The sequence below is a fragment of the Papio anubis genome, chromosome 3, assembly GCF_008728515.1.
Source record: "Papio anubis isolate 15944 chromosome 3, Panubis1.0, whole genome shotgun sequence".
Lineage (NCBI taxonomy): Eukaryota > Metazoa > Chordata > Mammalia > Primates > Cercopithecidae > Papio > Papio anubis.
This window is the reverse complement of record NC_044978.1, coordinates 90,126,628-90,147,063: the sequence shown is the minus strand read 5'-3', so window position 1 is coordinate 90,147,063 and position 20,436 is coordinate 90,126,628. Positions and strand designations below refer to the sequence as shown.

Below are 20,436 nucleotides of genomic sequence, written 5' to 3'. Positions count from 1 at the left end.
TGCTGGGATTACAGGCTTGAGCCACCGCGCCCGGCCTTAGAAAATTTTTTAATTCTTGCCTTTTCAGTTAACAATATATATTAGCATTTCTCTATGAATGCTAATATATACCTTTACAAAGAAATTTAAAGTATAGTACAATTTTACATTACTTGCAGTTTCCATGATTTATTTATCTAGTCTCAGATCTTTTTAGGTTGACCTACGTTTTCACTTTCATAAAGTATGCTATTATATCTTTATGTATGGAAAGTACTCTTATTTTTGAATTTTAGATTTTATATTTAGGCTTTTTTCTCAGAAAGGAAATGAAATTTAAAGATTCATTCAAAAAATGTGTTATCATCAGAAATCTATGACAATGCTTTGCTTTGTGGCAGGCTTGCCAGCATTGAATAGCATCATGTATATGTATATATGACTTCCTATTAAACATGGTAAAATGACCATATACATTTATTTTCTCCTCTACTCAAAATTTTATTAAAGAGGCAGCAAAAGAGTAAAATATATGTACAGACCCATAAGATCAAAGAAAATGAGAGTGAAAATAGGAGATCTGGAGCACAGAAAGCTGTGACTTCAGGAGCTGAGTAGGAGAATAAAAGAAAAATAGATAAACTCTTCTGAGTCTCCTAGCCTCAAACACAGACAGTCAGACGTATGCCTTTTTGGCATGAAATAGGAGAGTTTTTTTTCTTTTTTGAATTACAATATTAGGAGAAAGAACAACCAAATAACAATATTCTGGGCTCCCAGTACAATTTCCAGCTTTTTGTCCGAAATATTCAAACAAAAACTTGGAGAAAACAAAGGATAGAAATAGAAAAGAGCTTAGAAACCATATGGCACATGAAGAAGTAATAGAATATATGTGTAATTGAAATTTATTTTTAAAATTTCAGTATAAATTGATAATTATATATATTTGTGGGGTACAAAATGATGTTACGATTTATGAATATGATGTGGAAAAATTAAACCAAGTTAATTAACATATTTATCACTTCAAAAACTTATTATCTTTTGTGGTGAGAACATTTGAAATTTGCTTTGTTAGCAATTTTGAAATATACAATACACTATTATTAACTATGCTCACCACCTTTTTAAAACCACCTTATTCCTCTTGTCTAACTGAGACTTGTAGCCCTTTGACCATCATCTCCCCATGTCCCCCACCCTCCAGCATCTCATTACCATTCTACTCTCTACTTCTATGAATTTGATTGTTTTAGATTTCATATCTAAGTAAGAACAAACAGTAATTTGTCTTTCTGTGCCAGACTTATTTCACTTAGCATAATGCTCTCTAATTCCATCTAAGTGGTTGAAAATAACTGAAAGCTGAATGGTATTCCACTGTGTGTATGTGCCACATTTTCTTTATTCATTCTTCTGTTGGTGGACACTTAGATTGATTCCATAATATTGCTGCTGTGAATAACACTGCAATGGTCATGGAAGTACAGATATTTCTTTGACACATTGATTTCAAAATTTTTGAGTAAACACCCAGAATTGGATTACTGGATCATATCGAATTCTATTTTTAATTTTTGAGAAACCTCTACACAGTTTTCCATAATGGCTGCGTTAATTTACACTCCCACCAACAATTGTACAGGGCTGCCTTTTTTCCACATCCTTGCCAACATTTATCTTTTGTCTTTTTGAGACTAGCCATTCTGACATATGTGAGGTGCTTTGTAGTTTTAATGTGCATTTCTCTAATTATTAGTGAAGTAGAACATTTTTTCACCTATCTACTGGCCATTTGTACATCTTCTTTTTTTTGAGAAATATCTATTCAAGGTCCTTGTCCCCACCAACCTTTTTTTGAGACAGGATCTTGCTCCTAAGCTGGAGTGCAGTGGCACCATCATAGTTCACTGTAGCATCAAACTCCTGGATTCAAGCAATTCTCCCTCATCCTCCAGAGTAGCTAGGACTACAGGTATGAACCACTGTGCTTGACCTTTTTGCCTATTTTTAAATTGAATTTTTTTGTTTTCTTACTATTGAGTTCCTTATATATTTTGAATACTACCTCCTTTTGGATGTAGCGCTTTGGCTTACAAATGTTTTCTCCCAATCTGTAGGTTGAGTCTTCACGCTATTCATTGTTTCTTTTGCTGTGCAGAAGTTTTTTAGTTTGATGACATCACATTTGTCTACTTTTGCTTTTATTTCATGTGCTTTGGGAACCAACTCAAAAAAAAAAAAAAATCATGTCCGGAAAAATGTTACAAAGTTTCTCTTCTATGTTTTCTTTCAGTAGTTTTACAGTTTCTGACCTTTAACCCACTTTGGGTTGATTTTGTATACAGCGTGAGGTAAGGGTCCATTTTCATTCTTCTGCACATAGATATCCAGTTTTCTCAGCACAATTTCTTGAAGAGACTATCCTTTTCCCACTGTGCATTTTTGGCAGTTTTGTTGAAAATCAATTGACTGTACATGTGTGAGTTCATTTCTGGGATCTCTGTTCTGGTCCATTGATTAATGTGTCTATTTTTTTTATTCCCAGCACTACGCTGTTTGGGTTACAATTGCTATATAGTATATTTTGAAGTCAGGTTACTGTGGTGCCTCCAGCTTTGTTCTTTTTACTCATCATTGCCTTGGCTATTCTGTTGTTGTTGTTGTTGTTTTTAATGGTTCCATATGAATTTTAGGATTATATTTTCTAAAATGACATTGGAATTTTGATAAAGATTGCATTACATCTGTAGATTGATTTGAGTAGTATGGACATTTTAACAATATTAATTCTTCTAATTCTTCTAATCCATGAACATGGGGTATTTTTCCATTTATTTATGCCTTTTAAATTTCTTTCCTCAACTCTTTTTTTCATGAAAATCAAACTATCTTGTGCACCCAAAGACACTATCAACAAAGTAAAAGGCAACTCACAGTATGGGAGAAAACATTTACGAGTCGTAGAGCTGATAAGGGATTAATATCCAGAAAATATAGTAAATTCCTAAAACTCAACAATAACAACAACAACAAAAACAACATGTTTAATGCCACCTGACTATTTAAAAATGGTTAAAGTAGTAAATTTTATAATTTTACCATAATAAAAAAATTGGAAAAAAACTTATAGGATATCCAAGGTTTCAACTATATTCTCAACACTTATACCACTGTATCCGCTGACTCCCTTTCCCAGCCCAAGTGTGTGTAAAAAAAAAAAAAAAAAATGATGAAAACACTAAAGAATGCTGCAACTTCTTAAATGAGTTAAAATATTTAAAGTCTCTCATACGTAGTAAGTGTTCATAAAATGTTAGTTATTATTCTATAGATGCTAATTTTTTAGGAACAGGTAGAGGCATTTTTTCAAATTCATTTATTTATTTAATTTTTTTTTTGAGATGGAGTCTCGCTTTGTCACCCAGGCTGGAGTGCAGTGGTGGCATCTTGGCTCACTACAACCTCCGCCTCCCAGGTTCATGCAGTTCTTATGCCTCAGCCTCCCAAGTAGCTGGGATTACAGTCATGCGCCACCATGCTCGGCTAATTTTCTATTTTTAGTAGAGACAGGGTTTCGCCATGTTGCCCAGGCAGGTCTCTAACTCCTGACCTCAAGTGATCCACCCTCCTTGGCCTCCCCAAGTGCTGGGATTACAGGTGTGAGCCACCGTGCCCGGCCATTTTTTCAAATTTAAAAATAAGTTGCAATCTCGTTATAGAAAAGTATATTATAATCCAAGAGAAAGTATAACAAATAGGATGGAGCAATCCTTTATTTTTTACACACTTTGACAAAAACGTTTTCAGTAAACAATGTTTCCTGTGGAGAATAGAGAACATGAAAATCAGCCTCCAGCCATTAGCAGCTGCTCTGCTCAGGGCCTAGGATCCCCTTGCCGAATCCGTGAGGTGGAGAGGTATACTTCCTTTACTAGCTTGTTCTGTTGCTTCTGGATGGTACTCACACATCACATTGTTTCCTGCCAAAACAAACACTATGAAATCATCAGATTTTATCTTGTACTCTTTCTCTGCCCGGATACTATGGATTCCTTATGCACATTCTTTCCATTCTTTTTCAAGCCCATGGCATTGAGCAGGAATCTTGTAGGGCTGTTCAGCACTTTGGATTGTCATCCATCAGTCTATGTTAAGGCCAGACCTTTTTTGCACATCCAAGAAAGGCATGGGCTGGGCATGGTGGCTCATACCTGTAATCCCAGCACTTTGGGAGGCGGAGGAAGGAGGATCACTTGAGTCCAGGAGTTCGAGAACAGCCTGGGCAACATAGTGAGTCCTCGTCTCTACGAAAAGTAAACAAAATTGGCCAGGTGTGGTGACATGCACCTGCAGTCCCAGTTACTTGGGAGGCTGAGGTGGGAAGATGGCTTGAGCCCAGGAGATTGAGGCTGCAGTGAGCTGAGATTACACCACTGCACTCCAGCCTGGGTGATACAGTGAGACCCTGTTGGAGGAGGAGCAGGAGAAGGAGAAAGTTTGTGGAATTTAGTGGAATTTATTTTTATTTATTTATGTTACTATTATTTTTTGAGACAGAGTCTTGCTCCATCACCCAGACTGGAGTGCAATGGCACGATCGCAGCTCACTGCAACCTCCACCTCCTGGGTTCAAGCAATTCTCCTGCCTCAGCCTCCCAAGTAGCTAGGAATACAGGCACCCGCAACCATGCCCAGCTACTGTTTTCTTGTATTTTTAGTAGAGATGGGTTTTCGTCATGTTTGCCAGGCTGGTCTCAAACTCCTGACCTCAGGTGATCCACCCGCCTCGGCCTCCCAAAGTGCTGGGATTACAGGCATGAGCCACCGTGCCCGGCCAGGAGGTTATTTTTTAACATGTGTTGTAATGAGAGATATTGGCTAAGAATTTTCAAAATCTGGCAAGAGACATTCATCCAAAGCATTCGTAAGCTCTAGACTCCAAGCGGGATAAATACGAAGAAAATCACATCTATGTACAAATATAGCAAAACTACTGAAAGCCAAAAACAAAGAGAGAAATCTTAAAACCATTTGGAAGAAAAAAAAAATTACTTTTGAATAAGCAATAAGACTAACATCAAACTTTTAAACAAGAAGTATGAATAAAAAAAGACAGAAAAAGTGTGAAAACCAAGAGACATTGGAATAATAACAGTAAAGTCCTTTTCAGGAGGGAGCACTTCCAGGAGTCAGCCTTTATATCTTTATTTTTCTTTTCGCTTTGCTTCAAAGTTATTTTTTAAATCATGAAACCACAGGACACAGAGCAAAGTAAATTTTTAAAATTGAAATATAATTAATCTACCATAAAATACAGCATTTTGCAGTGTACAATTCAATGACTTTTAGCATATTTACAAAGCTGTATAACTATCATCACTATCTAACTCTAGAATATTTTTACCACCCAAAAAGAAACCCTTAGTCACTCCCCATTTTCTCCTCCCCTAAACCCCTAGAAACCACTGATTTATTTTTTATGGATTTGCCTGTTCTGGATATTTCATAGAAATGGAATCATAAAATATGTGGTTTTTTAAATGTTTGGCTTCTTTCACTTATTATAATGTTTTTCAGATTTATCTGAGTTGTAGCATGTATTCATTTCTTCATATGGCTGAATGATATAAATTATAGGGATATAGCACTTGCTTAAAAAAAAGTCCACTCATGGGTGGGAGGAGGGTGAGGATTGAAAAACCACCTACCAGGTAGAATGCTGATTACCTGGGTGACAAAATTAACGCTACACCAAACCTCCATGACACACAATTTACGCATGTAACAAACCTGCACGTGTACCCCCTGAACCTAAAATAAAAGTTGGAAAGGCAAAAAAAATAAAATGTTCTTAGTCTCTAGGAAAAAGCAAAGTCCATTCATCACTGGATGGATATTTGGTTTGTGTCTTAGTCTTTTTAGGCTTCTGTAACAAAAGACTTTAAACTCGGTAATTTATAAACAACAGAAGTTTATCACTCACAGTTCTGGAGGTGAGAAAGCCCAAGCTCAAGGTGCCAACTGATTCAGTGTCTGGTGAGGGCCCACTAGTCATTGATGGTGCCTTCTATGTATCCTCACATGGTGGAAGGGGTAAAGAAACTCCTTTGGGTCTCTTTTCTTTTGTTTTCTTCCTTCCTTCCTTCCTTCCTTCCTTCCTTCCTTCCTTTCTTCCTTTTCTTGAGACAGAGTCTCACTCTGTCGCCCAGGCTGGAGTGCAGTGGCGAGATCTTGGCTCACTGCAACCTCTGCCTCCTGAGTTCAAGCGGTTCTCCTGCTTCAGCCTCCCAAGTAGCTGGGATTACAGGTGTGCACCACCACACCTGACTAATTTTTATATTTTTAGTAGAAACAAGGTTTCACCATGTTGGCCAGGCTGGTCTCAATCTCCCGGCTTTGGGCCTCTTTTATAAGAGTACTAATCCCTTTTATGTGGATGAAACCCTCATGCCCTAATCACCTCCCAAAGGCACCACTTCTTAATACCATCACATTAGGGATTAAGTTTCAGCAGATGAATTTTGTGGAGACACAAACATTTAGACCATAGCAGATTATTTTCATGCTTTGAAAAATAAATGTATGAGTTTATTTCTGAACTCTCAATTATATCCCACTGATTCATGCCTATTTATAAGCCTGTATGTTCTTTTTCTTGATAGTAGTTATCTACTCCTGATATTTATTTGATTATTGTCTGAACCTTCAAAAACATAAATTCTATGTTGTCTACTGCTCATTGGTGTATCTCGAGAACCTAGAACAGTGCTTGCAATGTCGTAGGTGCTCAATAAATACATGATAAAGTTGAATTTTGGACATATTCTTCCATTTTTAATAATTTTTAAATATAATTTTAGAAAATTCTAAATATCCAATTGTATTTCTTCTAGTTATTCTTTGGCTAATCTTATTATCTTTAATTTTTTACTTTTGCTCTTCAATTCATCATTTAAGATTTTTTCCAAATTGTTAACTAATTTTTCTAAAATTATTTATTTAATCATTCTTCCCTTTTACATGAATTTGTCATATTTTCATTAGACATCATATATGAAGAAATCATCATATATAGGAGAGGATAGGGAGAAACTAACTGCAAAGCAGATGAATTATAACTTGAACTATGGCCAAGCATGGTGACTCACACCTATAATCTCAGCACTTTGAGAGACTGAGACGAGAAGATAGCCTGAGCCCAGGAGTTTGAGACCAGGTTGGGCAACAAAGCAGGATCTCTTCTCTACAAAAAAGAAAAAAAGGAAAAAAAGAAAAAGAGAGCAAGAAGAACTTGAACTCTTGAACTCAGATATTCTTATTTTTCCCACTCTGCTTTCTAGACTGTTTTGTCCTTTGGGACTACATTATTATTATGGTAGTATCTCTATATGGTAGAATTAGGCTTTTCATTTAATTTATATCTCTTCCATAATTTTGTGGCTATCTTTGCCTTCTTCAAAAAAATTATTTAAAACATTTCAATACAATTAACAAAACAATATTTCTCACTGGTTTTGTAGTTGTAACTAACCTATATATTAAGTTGGGACAAACCGATAATTTTTTTTCTTTTTTTTTTTTCCTGAGACAGAGTCTGTCTCTGTCACCCAGGCTGGAGTGCAGCGGCATGATCTCGGCTCACTGCAACCTCCACCTCCTGGGTTCAAGCGATTCTCCTGCCTTAGCCTCCGGAGTAGCTGGGACTAAAGGTGACGCCACCACACCCAGTCAATTTTTGTATTTTTAGTAGAGATGGGGTTTTGCCATGTTGGCCAGGTTGATCTCAAACTCCTGACCTCAGGTGATCCAACTGCCCCAGCCTCCCAAAGTGCTGGGATTACAGGCATGAGCCACTGTGCCTAGTCTCAAACTGAATTTTTTGAAAAATTTGTCTTCCTGTATATAAATATGTGTCCCTCCATTTATTTAAGTCTCTCAATAAAGTTTTCTAAATGTTTTCATCTGATAGTAATCCATTTCTCAACAAGCTACTCGTTGGTATTTTAAAAATTGCTATTATAAAAGACATATTGGCCGGGTGTGGTGACTCAAGCTTGTAATCCTAGTACTTTGGGAAGCTGAGTAGAGTGAATCATTTGAGCCCAGGAGTCCAAGACCAGCCTGGGCAACATGGTGAAACCCCCATCTCTACAAAAACTACAAAAAATTAGCCGGGTGTGAGGATGTGTGGCTATAGTCCCAGCTACTTGAGAGGCTTAGGTGGGAGGATCACCTGAGCCTGGGGAGGTCGAGGTCTCAGTTAGCCATGATTGTGCTACTGTGCTCCAGCCTGGGCACAACAGAATGAGACCCCATCTCAGAAGAAAAAAGAAAAGAAAAGAAATATTCTTTGTTATTTTTCTTAGTTTGTTATATCTACTAGATGTTCTTTACAAAGTGAGAAAATCATCCTCTTAAAAGCACTAATAAGGCAGGGGGTGGTGGCTCACACCTGTCTGACCTCAGGAGTTCGAGACAACCCTGAGCAACATGGTGAAATCTTGTCTCCATTAAAATACAAAAAAATTAGCCGGGGTGGTGGGTGCACCAGTAGACCCAGCTACGCAGGACAGGAGGCTGAGTCATGAGAATTGCTAGAACCCAGGAGGCAGAGGTTGCAGTGTGTTGAGATCACTCCATTGCACTCCAGCCTGGGCAACAGAGAAAGACTCCGTCTCCAAAAAAAAAAAAAGCACTAACAGATGTTTATCAGCTAATATTTATTGAAAATCCATTTCTGACATGGTTTTAAATGCAAATTTCATATTTTAAATATTTTAAGAACCTGTGTTATGTGTAAGGCACATCATCATCCCTGATGATGATTCCACATACACATTGGTAATTTAAGACTAACAGAAATTTTGTTATTCATATAATTTAATCAAAACCGCTATTAAAATGCATTCAGTTCTTTATAATTTAATAAGAACAAGATGCCTTTGTTCAGAATTAAAAACAGCCTGTCATAATCTGTTTTTTAAAGAAAATTTAAAAAGCATATTCTGGAAAGGCACTCTATGACAATACAGTAAAGGAAATACTGACTTTTAGAGGGTCTTCAGCAAAACATGCTAATTCTATTGCAATTCCTTGGTAAGAACCATTATTGGAGATGCAATTTACCATGTCTATTGTCTAATGATCCCATGGATATTGAATATACGCACACAGAGATATATTTTATGTAGCTCACGGCTGAAATGTGCATTTGTGTGACTCTGTTCTGTTATTTTGTTACTCAGTACACATAGACATCCAAAAATGAATGTACAAGTATATAACATTTGTTTGTTAATTGTAAAAACTATTTTTCAGTAGAATTAAAATATGCATATGCTAAAATTAAAGCATTTCAATCAAAGTCAAGGTATCTCCTCGGAATAGGTCAGACAATTTTCACAACATCTGTGGGTCAGGCACTGGCTCTGCCCATAATTAAAAAAATAGTTTATTGTACTATACACTAGAAAAATGCATCAAGTTAGCATACATAAAGCATTATTTTATAAATATCTTGCATTGGGTAGGCAACATTTCTTGAAACAATCTGAAACTTACAGAAAAGTTGTAAATATAGTACAAAAATTACTTTTTCTTAAACCATTTGAGAGTAAATTGCCAGCCTGATGTCCCATCAGTTCCTCATACTTCAGAGTATATTTTCTACAACTGGGACATTCTCCTACATAGCTAAACACTACTAAAAAAATCAAGAAATTACCATTGGTACTTTACTACCATCTAATCCTCAGACCTCGTTCAAGTTTCACCAAATGTTGGAATAATGTCCTTTAGAGCAAAAGGATCGATTTCAGAACCGTGTCTTAATTGTTAATATCACGTCTCATTAGTGTCCTTCAGCCCTGTCTTAGTTCAGATGGAATGGCTTAAACAATCAGCATTTATTTCTTACAATTCTGGAGGCTGAGAAATCCAAAATCAAGGCACCTGCAGATCTGATATCTGATGAGGATATCCTTCCTGGTTTATTGGGTGCTTTCTTGCTATATCTTCATATGGGGCCGCGGGGGGAGAGAGACAGAGAGAGGAAGCAAGCCTTCCTGTCTCTTTTTTATGAAGGCACAAATCTCATTCATCCAGAAGTTCACCTTCATGACTTAATTACCTCCCAAAGGTCTCACCTCCTAATAGCATCTCACTGGGAGTTAGAATTTCAACATGTGAATTTGGGGAGGAAGACATAAAACATTCAGTCCATAACAAATTCAAAAACATTTCCTTAATCTTTCCATTATTTTCATGACCTTAACTCTTTTGAAAATTATAAGGCATGTTTGTATAATGTTCCTCAATTTGAGTTTGTCTGATGTTTTCTCATAATTAGATTCAAGTTATGCATTTTTGGGAGGGGCATCACAGAAGTCATGCTACATTCATTTTATTGGAACCTATCATGTGGAGAGCACAGTTTCAATTTCTCCCATTGCTGATATTGTTTACTTTGATTACTTGATTAAGGTCGTGTCTGCCTGGCTTATCAACGCAAATTACTTTTCACCTTATAATTAATAAGCATTTTGTGGGGAAGTACTTTGGGATTATGTAAATATTCTATTTCTCATTAAACTGTCAGTTTATTCATTTATCATTTTATATCAGTATGATTCATCGTTTACTATTAGTATGAAATCATAGCCTATTTCAACAGGCTGTAACCTATTGCTATCATTATTTATTTTGGTGCTAATATTCTCTGTGATTTTGACTGTGGGAACTTCATCAAGCATACTTTTCTGGTTCTTTTGTATACTTGTTTGTTTTATATGTCCCCACAATTATCTGATCACTTTTGCTTTCTGGCATAGGATATTTCAGATTTTGTGCTTTCTTGCCCCAGCTGAGAGATCAGTCATTTCTTCAAGGTGCCCTGGTTCCTTGAAGCAGAGTCTAATATTTAGAAGCTGAGATCAGGGTACTAGGTATGATCCTGGCTATTGGGATGTTTTAGACCTCAGAATTGCTCAATGGACAGAGCTGGTGAATGTGTATATTTATATACACACATATAAATATATATATTCACATCTATATTTAGTTCTATAACCATCTATATATATTGAAAACTGTTGTTCACACTGATTCCTCCAAATCCAGTTCAACACTACACAGTTTATTTTCATTTTCTCCCTTTCCATATTTGTGACTTCCTTCTCTGAGAGTGAGAAACTGGCCTAAATTATCCTTAGCATGTTCATTCGCTTCATTGATATCCCTGTATAAAACCAATCTCCATAGCTGCTGCTGCACCCCTCTTCTTACCATCTTTGGGCTCCAACATCCCACATCAATCTTCCCTTTCTTTTCTTTTTCTTTTTTTTTTGGAGACTGGGTCTCACTCTGTTACTCAGGCTGGAGTGCAGTGGCGTGATCTTGGCTCACTGCAACCTCCACCTCCCAGGCTCAAGCAATCCTCACACTCCAGCCTCCCAAGTAGTTGTGACCATCAGCCTCACAAAATGCTGGGATTACAGGTGTGAGCCACCATGCCTGGTCTACAGTCTCTCCTTTCTAAGCGATGACTTCCTCATATGGCTTAGGCTCCGACACCCTATACCTGCCCCTTTCCCCATGGACTCCTCCTCACCGCACTAGGGTTCTGACTCCCCATGCTGGTTCACCCCTGGAGGACACCCTCCTGACCCCACCAGGTTCTGACTTTTCATCCTGAGCCTCCTCCTGTGTGGGCACCCTCCTCATCACACTTAGCAGATGACTCCCCTTGCCAGGCTGCCCCTCTGTGGTAATGCTCTTGTCACCATACCCAGGTTATAACATCCCAGCCTGGACCTTACACTGCAGAGACACTCTCATCATTGTTCTGGGGCTCTGACATCCTACTCCAGGCCATCCCCTTCAGGGAGACACCCTCTTGATACTGAGTATTAGAGCCTGACCAAGATGAAAAGGGAATTCCCAAAGAGAGGACGTCTAGGGTGGTAGTCAGAACCTGAGCAAGGTGAGGTGTGTGTCAGGCTCTGGCAGTCAGTCTCAGTGCTGAGCTGTTTCCTTGCATGGACCCCCTCCACATCTTGTGTAGGTTCTGACAGTCTATTCTGAGCTGCGTGGATCCCACCCCTGCACGTACCCTTTCCTCTTGAGCTCTTATACTCTCAGCCTCCCTTGGTGTTAAGGACTGCAACAATCTTGAAAAAAGAACTAAATGTGAGGGTTTGCTCTTTCAGATATCAAAAGTTATTATAAAGCTACAGTAAATAAGGCCGTATTGTACAGAGGCAAGGGATAGTCAAATAGAATAATAAAGAATGTTAAGACATGACTGTGCTCACATATGGTCACTTGATAGAAGACAAAGACGGTCTGCAGAGCAGGGGGGAAAGGGTGGGCTTCAATAAGTGAAGTTTTCCTGTCCTCTTTAAGGAATCATTGCCTTCCATAAGGTTGTGAGGATACTGTCCAATGTTATCATCTAGAAGCTATATTGTTTACCTTTCTTATTTATGTCTCCAATCCCCCCAAAATCAAATTTTTAGGCAGCTATCCATATAAGACAAAGAAAAGAAATGTGACCTCTACACAAAAGTCTTATATGGTTGTTGGGTACCTACTGAGAAAGAGTGTTATAAGAGGGTTAAGGTTGAGGCTCCAGATCTCTGAAGGCCTGACTTCAGAAGTTTTAACATTCACTTGATCCAGGGCTGCCCACCTGTGAAGAAGATTGAGGGAGTAGGAGCAAATCCTCAAGTGGTGCCGTTTTTGCTTCAGAATGGAATAGAAAAAGGTTAGTTTCTTGGCCAACAGAAACATATTCTGAACCATCCAAGTGAGATTTTGGAAGCAAAATTTCAAGAAAAAGAACTTTTGGCTCTGTCTCTTCAGGAAGGTAGATGCTGTCACAACATTATCGGAGAATGGGTCTAGTCCGTGAGGCCCATACTAGAGAATGGACCTCCTAATGAGAAAACAGCAGTAGTTGGTGACAAATTTCTCCAAATCCACCTCTGGGAAATGGAACTTTTTTTTTTTTTTGAGCTGGGGTCTCGCTCTGTCTGCCAGGCTGGAGTGCAATGACAAGATCATAGTTCACTGCAGCCTCAACCTCCTGAGTTCAAGTAATCCTCCTGATTCAGCCTCCCCTGTATCTGGGGCTACAGGCATGTGCCACTATGCCTGGCTAATTTTTAAAATTATTTGTAAAAATGGAGGTCTCCCTATTTTGACTGGGCTGGTCTTGAGCTCTTGGACTTAAGCCATCTTCCTGCCTTGGCCTCCCAAAGTGCTGGGATTACAGGGATGAGCCACCACACCCAGCCGGAAATGGGACTTTTGGGAAGCTACTATTCTCTCAGTGGGGCCTTAACAGCAAACAGAGAAAACGCTTTAGGCATTTTAGCTGATGCAAATTCAACTTTAAGGCATTATTGAGAAGCTAAAAAACCAAACCAAACCAAAAGGAATATAAGCTACATTTAGATATGTATATTTTATTTATTTATTGATGTATTTATTCTATAAATATTTATCAATTGTTGTAGCAAAGATTGGCCAGATGTTGATCAAACCAATTTTGTTTCATTCCTAAGGCCACAGCTGAACTACATTTTCTAGCAATCCTCAGAATAAGATGCGGTCATCGACTGAATTCTGGACAACGGAATGGAGTAGAGTGAAATACATCACTCCCAGGTTTGGCCTGTCAAATCTCATGCACAATTCTGTACATTCATGTGCCAGCATCTCCTCAGGTGGGGACTCCAAGCACTTTGGAGTTGGTGGAGCCACAAGATGGATCTGAGATCTTTGCTAAGATAGGGTTTCCCTGGTTGGCCTATAGCTGACGATGACATAAGAGAGAAATACATTTTGATTTTCTTAAGCTCCCAAAAGTTTTGAGATTGTTTGTTACAGCCATTAGTCTTCCCTGATTAATACATATGCAATGCCTATTCTGTGCCAGCCTTATTCTGGGTACTAGGGATGCAATGGGAAACAAATAAGAGAGACATGGTTCCTCCTCTCACAGGAGATACCTTATAAAAGGGGTGGCACACAATAAACAGTGACAACTTACATTTGCATGGTGCTTTACTGTTTACAAAGTGCTTTCATGGGCACCAACTCATTTAATTTTTTTTTTTTTTTTGAGATAGAGACTTGCTCTGTTGCTCAGGCTGGAGTACAGTGGCGCAATCTCGGCTCACTGCAACCTCCGCCTCCCAGGTTCAAGTGATTCTCCTGCCTCACCCTCCAGAGTAGCTGGGATTACAGGTGCATGCCACCACACCTGGCTAATTTTTTTTTTATCTTCAGTAGAGACAGGGTTTCTCCATGTTGCCCAGGGTGATCTCGAACTCTCAACCTCAGGTGATCCACCTGGCTCGGCCTCCCAAAGTTCTGGGATTACAGGCGTGAGCCACTGTGCCTGGCCCGATTTTTATAACAGTATTTTACAGATAAGGAAACAAAAGCTCAAAGATTTTAAGGGTCTTGTATGAGACAAGGAATTAGGAACTACACACATGAATCAGCTTTCTGGCTCCCAATCCATTACTCACGATGATTCTAAGTATGAAGATATGACAGACCAAGGAAAGTGCTAATCCTTGTCAGAAAATTCCATTATTCAATTTTATGTCTTAAAATAATGTATTCTACAGAAGTGTAAGACTATTCATGGCAGCATTGATTGTAAGGGCAAAATATGGAAAACAAAGATTTAAATATCCGTTGGCAAGAGAATACACATATTGTGATATATTCAGAGAATAGAAAATCATATGGTAGGGAAAATAAAGAAATTAGGGATTCAAGTATCCCTAATTTCAAGGTGAATCTCACAATCATGATGAAGAATAATGAAGGCAAGATGAAGACTACGGAGTATAATGCCATTACAAAGGTTAAGGTCTTCCTAGGAATGATAAACACCAAATTTAGGATAGTGACTCCACAGAAGAGGAAGAGGGCAGATGCAATCGGAGAGGGTTACGCTGAGGAGATCAACTGTATTTGCCATATTTCACTTCTTAAGCTGGGTGGTGAATACAGCATTATTCTGGATTATCTTTTGTTCGTCTGAATCCATTTTCCACCTTCTCATTTCTGCCCTCTGTCCTGAGAGGCTGACTTGTGTGGACTTCTGTAGGATCAGTGGGCTCCTTGTCCCAGCTTTCAGAAGATCATAAGGTGGAAGAGAATGAAGTCTCAGCTTCCTGACCTTTTAGGATGACCTTGGGCTGGCCAGGTCTCTTAAGCAGAGGTCACATCTCCTGTTTGGCGGCCCTCTCTACCCAGCCCACTGTGAGTTTTGGTAATTGCCCAGTCCCCTTGTGCCTGCAAGGCCAGAAATGGAAATGTCCTATTGTTAACACTGAGTTACCGCACCATTCCTTACAGTTTTCCAAAACCCTGCCACCCAAGTTGGAGTGTGGTGGCTGGATCATAGCTCACTGCAGCCTGGAACTCCTGGGCTCAAGCAATCCCAGGGAGCTGAAGCTAAAGGCATATGCTACCGCATGTGACTAATTTTAATTTTTTGTTTTTATTTTTTTAATTTTAATTTTTAATATCTTTTTTTGAGATGGAATCTCGCTCTGTCGCCCGGGCTGGAGTGCAATTGTGCGATCTCAGCTCACTGCAACCTCCGCCTCCAGGGTTCAAATGATTCTCCCACCTCAGCCTCCCCAGTAGCTGGGATTACAGGCACTCGCCATCATGCCTGGATAATTTTTGTATTTTTGTAGACATGGGGTTGCACCATGTTGTCTGGGCTGGTCTCGAACATCCGCCCACCTCGGCCTCCCTGAGTGCTGGGATTACAGGTGTGAGCCACTGCACCCGGCCTTTTATTTTTTAAGGAGATGAGGGTCTTGCTATATCGCCCAGGCTGGCCTGGAACTCCTGGCCTCAAGCCATCTTCCTGCCTCAGCCTCCCAAAGTACTGGGATTACAGGTAATTTGAAAAGAATGAAGAGTTTAATCGAGACTATAGCCATCTTGAATTAAGGACCAGAGGAGGGGGCAAAGAAAAAGAAGAGACTATAGTTGGACATGGTGGCTTGCACCTGTAATCCCAACACTTTGGGAAGCTGAGATGGGAGGATGGCTTGAGGCCAGGAGTTGGAGACCAGTCTGGGCAACATTTGGAGACTCCGTCTGTATAAAAATTAAAAACAGCTGGGCGCGGTGGCTCAAGCCTGTAATCCCAGCACTTTGGGAGGCCTAGACGGGCGGATCACGAGGTCGGGAGATCGAGACCATCCTGGCTAACACAGTGAAACCCTGTTTCTACTAAAAAATACAAAAAACTAGCCAGGCGAGGTGGCGGGCGCCTGTAGTCCCAGCTACTCGGGAGGCTGAGGCAGGAGAATGGCGTAAACCCGGGAGGTGGAGCTTGCAGTGAGCTGAGATCCGGCCACTGCACTCCAGCTTGGGCGACAAAGCGAGACTCCGTCTCAAAAAAAAAAATTAAAAACAAAATAGCTGGGAGTGGTGGTAAGTACTTATAGTGTGAGACATTCTTATTTGAGCCCAGAAGCTCAAGGTTACTGTGAGTCATGACTGAGCCACCGCACTCCAGCCTAGGGGACAGAGTGAGACCCTGACTCTAAAAGAGATGAACAGAAATACCATTTTATTCATTTGGTATTACCCAGCTTGAGAGTGCCATCTGTGTTTTTGCTGGGTTGCTGAGTTCTGACTGATAGAATAGATACTCTTTCTCTTTTTCTCTCTCCAGACACACAAATCTTTTTTTTGCATATTTGACATAATGTGCTAACAAGTTGAGAAGAAAAAACTTTTATTTTTAATTTTTGATACAAGGACTTGTTCTGTAGCCCAGGCTTCAGGGCAGTGGTGTGATCATAGCTCACTGCAACCTCAATCTCCCAGGCTCAGGCGATCCTTCTGCCTCAGCCTCCTAAGTAGCTGGGATGACAGGTGTCCACTACGATGTCCAGCTAATTTTTAAAATTTTACTTTTAGGCTGGGCACAGTGGCTCACGCCTGTAATCCCAGCACTTTGGGAGGCTGAGGCGGGTGGATCACATGAGGTCAGGGGTTTGAGACCAGCCTGACCAACATGGAGAAACCCCATCTCTACTAAAAATACAAAATTAGCAGGGCGTGGTGGCACATGCCTGTAATCCCAGCTACTTGGGAGGGAGGCTGAGGCAGGAGAATTGCTTGAACCCGGGTTGCAGTGAGCCAAGACTGTGCCATTGCACTCCAGCCTGGGCAACAAGAGTGAAACTCTGTCTCAAAAAAAAAAAAAAAAAATTTACTTTTAGCAGAGATGAGGTCTCGCTATGTTGCCCAGGCTGGTCCCAAACACCTGAGCTCAAGTGATCCTCCTGCTTTGGCCTCCCAAAGTGCTGAGATTGTAGGTGAGAGCCGCCATGCCCAGCCAAACACTTATTGAGCACCTATTATATATCAAGCATTGTGCTAGGGTTAAGGTTTGGAGATAGAGAGAAAAATAAATTAAATCTCTTGTTACAAGGAAGTCACAGTCTAGTAGCAGACACAGGTGAAAAATTAAAGGTAATGAAGTATAGTCGCTAAAAACATGGGATTTGTAGTCTGAGAAACCTGAGCTCAATTCTAGGCTCTGTTACCTATTGGCTATGTGACCTTGGGCTACAGAAATAAAAATGGGATTACTACTGGTACCTTCCTTATAGGGTAGTTGTGAGGATTAAAAGTAAAAGCACTAGTATCTATACTTTTACATCTCACTAGTTATGTGTTGCTTAACCATGGGGATATGCTCTGAGAAATGCATTGTTAGGTGATTTTGTGGTTGTGTGAATATCATAAAGTGTCCTTACACAAACCTAGGTGGTATAGCCTACTACACGGCTGGCTCTATGGTGCACAGGCAGTCTATTGCTTTGAGGTTACAAACCTGTACAGCATGTTACTGTACTGAATACTGTAGGCAATTGTAACACAGTAGTATGTGTGTATCTAAACATATCTCAAAATACAAAGGTCCAGTAAAAATATGGTATAATAATCTTATGAGACCATTGTTGTTGTATATGTGGTCTGTCATTGACCCAAGTGTTAGAATGTCATACACATGTATGTCTATGCCTAGGATATATTATGTCCTTAATAAATATTACCTAAAATTATTGTCAATTGTAGCAATAGCACTTTGTACTTGGTTTAGAGGTAGCACAGAGGAGGGACTGATTAAGTAGAGCTAAGGAGGTCAGCAAAAGTTTAATGGGTGAAGTGATGTCAGAGCTGGATCTTAAAGAAATAGTACTTTCACCAAGAGATCAAATGGGGAAAGGCAATCCAGACAGAGGAAACAACATGTATAAGAACATGGAAGAATGAAATAGCACTATGTGTTCAGGAAAACATGAGCATATTGCTCTTGCTAAATGGTCAAGACCTAGGCATGAAAAATAATGAGATGAGGCTGAGTTAAGTGGAGGTATATAGAAAGAGCCTGGATTGGACTTGATCCTGCAGTTGTGCATCTAGGAAGAATTTTTAATTCTAATTTTTAATTTTTAGCACCATTTACTTGCTTTTGAGAGGAAGAATTTCTAAAACTTTATTTTATTTTAAAATAATTTCAAAGCTGTAGAAAAGTAGCAAATTGAAAAAATAAAGAACTCTGGTATACCCAGGTTCTCCAATTTTTAATGTTCTCTCACATTTGTCTTATCATTCATTTCTCTTTCTGACTCCCACTATGTGTAACTGTCAAAAATCAGGGAATTCATAAGCATACAATGCAACCTAATTTCCTTTATAGCAAAAACATTTCTTTCTTTTGATCCAAAAATCCAAACCATGATCATGTGTTGCATTTAGCTGTCACGTCTCTTCAGTCTCTTTGAGTCTGGAAGAGTTCTTCAAATCTTTGTCTTTTGGGACATTGGCATTTTGAAGAGTACAGGTCAATTATATTGCAGAATGTGTTCAGCTTGGGTTTGTCTGATATTTCCTCGTGATTACAGTCATTTATGCATTTTTTTCAAGAACACTGCAAAAGATAATGCTGTATTCTCCTGAATGGTTCATATAGAGAGGGTACAATATCTATTTGTCACATTATTGGTGATTTTCACTTTGATCACAATAAAGAGAGTATCTCCCAGGTCTCTCCACTTTAAAGTTACTATTTTTCCTTTTTAAATGATAAATGCTTTGTAGAGAGTTACACTGAGATATGTAAAAGTATGGCAAACTATATAAAGAGTAAAAGACAGTGAAAACTCTTAACGTGGCAATTCCACTTTTAAGACTATATCTGAAGGCCTCCTCGCCTCACGCCTGCATGCAGGCTGCATGCCTGCTCATCCCAGCACTTTGGGAGGCCAAGGCGGGTGGATGGCTTGAGACCAGGAGTTCGAGACTACCCTGGGCAACATAGGGAGACCCTGTCGCTATTAAAAAAAAAATAAAGAATATATCCTAAGTAAATAAGGATGTATGTAAAGTTTTAGGTAAATGGATAGTCACTGAAACCTTGTTTATGATAGATAACAATTTAAAATAACCTATATATCTATTATTAGTGGATTTGGTCCAGTAAATTACCCGTACAATAGAATATTATACAGACATTAAAATTATGTAGTAAAAGTATAATTGATGGCAATAAAGAATGTGTGCAGTGGCTTATGCCAGTAATCCCAGCACTTTGGGAGGCGGGGGTGACAGGATCACTTCAGCTTAGGAGTTCAAGACCAGCCTGGGCAACACAGCGAGACCCCCGTCTCTACAAAAAAGGGAAAAAATTAGCTGGGCAAGGTGGCGTGTACCTGTAGTCCTAGCTACTCCAGAGGCTGAGGCAGAAACATCACTTGAGCTCAGGATGTTGAGGATGCAGTTAGCTGTGAACACCACTGCACTCCAGCCTGGTTGACAGAATGAGATGCTATCTCAAAGAAAAACCAAACAACAAACAAAAAGTTCACATCATAGTAACTGAATAAATCAGGTAAGTAAATTACTTTACATGGTGTGGTACAGTTTTTATTTAAAAAATATTTTATATATACATACATACTTATACCGATTTTTCTGTTTTCTTGTATACAAAACTGTATGTACGTATGCATGTAAACATTTCTACTCCTTGATTTTATTACATCATTCGTACTGCTTATATTGCAAAACTAAGTTCTTTTTTTTTTTTTTGAGACATGGTCTTGCTCTGTCGTCTGGGCTGGAGTGCAGTGGCGGGATCATAGCTCACCATATCCTTGACTTCTCAGGTTCAACGGATCCTCCTGGCTCAGCCTCCTCAGTAGCTGGGACTACAGGTGCCCACCGCCACGCCCAGCTAATTTTTTAGTTTTTAGTTTTAGTTTTTGTAGAGACGGGGTTTTGTCATATTTCCACGCTGGTCTCGAACTCCTGGCCTCAAAGAATCCGCGGGCCTTGGTGCCCTGGATGCCCTGGCCTCTCAAAGTGCTGGGATTGATTACAGGCGTAAGC

At 39.4% G+C, this 20,436-nt stretch overlaps 1 protein-coding gene across 5 annotated transcripts in view; it reads left to right on the top strand.

Moving 5' to 3' along the window:
* Nucleotides 1-20,436, top strand: part of METAP1 (methionyl aminopeptidase 1) — a 112,482-nt gene that overhangs the window by 23,491 nt on the left and 68,555 nt on the right. For 4 of the 5 annotated variants that reach the window (XM_031664411.1, XM_031664412.1, XM_031664410.1 and 1 more), the window contains one exon: nt 13,551-13,653. The gene's annotated coding sequence lies outside the window, so the exon portion shown is untranslated. Of the gene's footprint in view, nt 1-12,663; nt 12,749-13,550; nt 13,654-20,436 lie in introns of all 5 variants that reach the window. The other variant, XM_017958876.3, reaches the window with a different exon arrangement.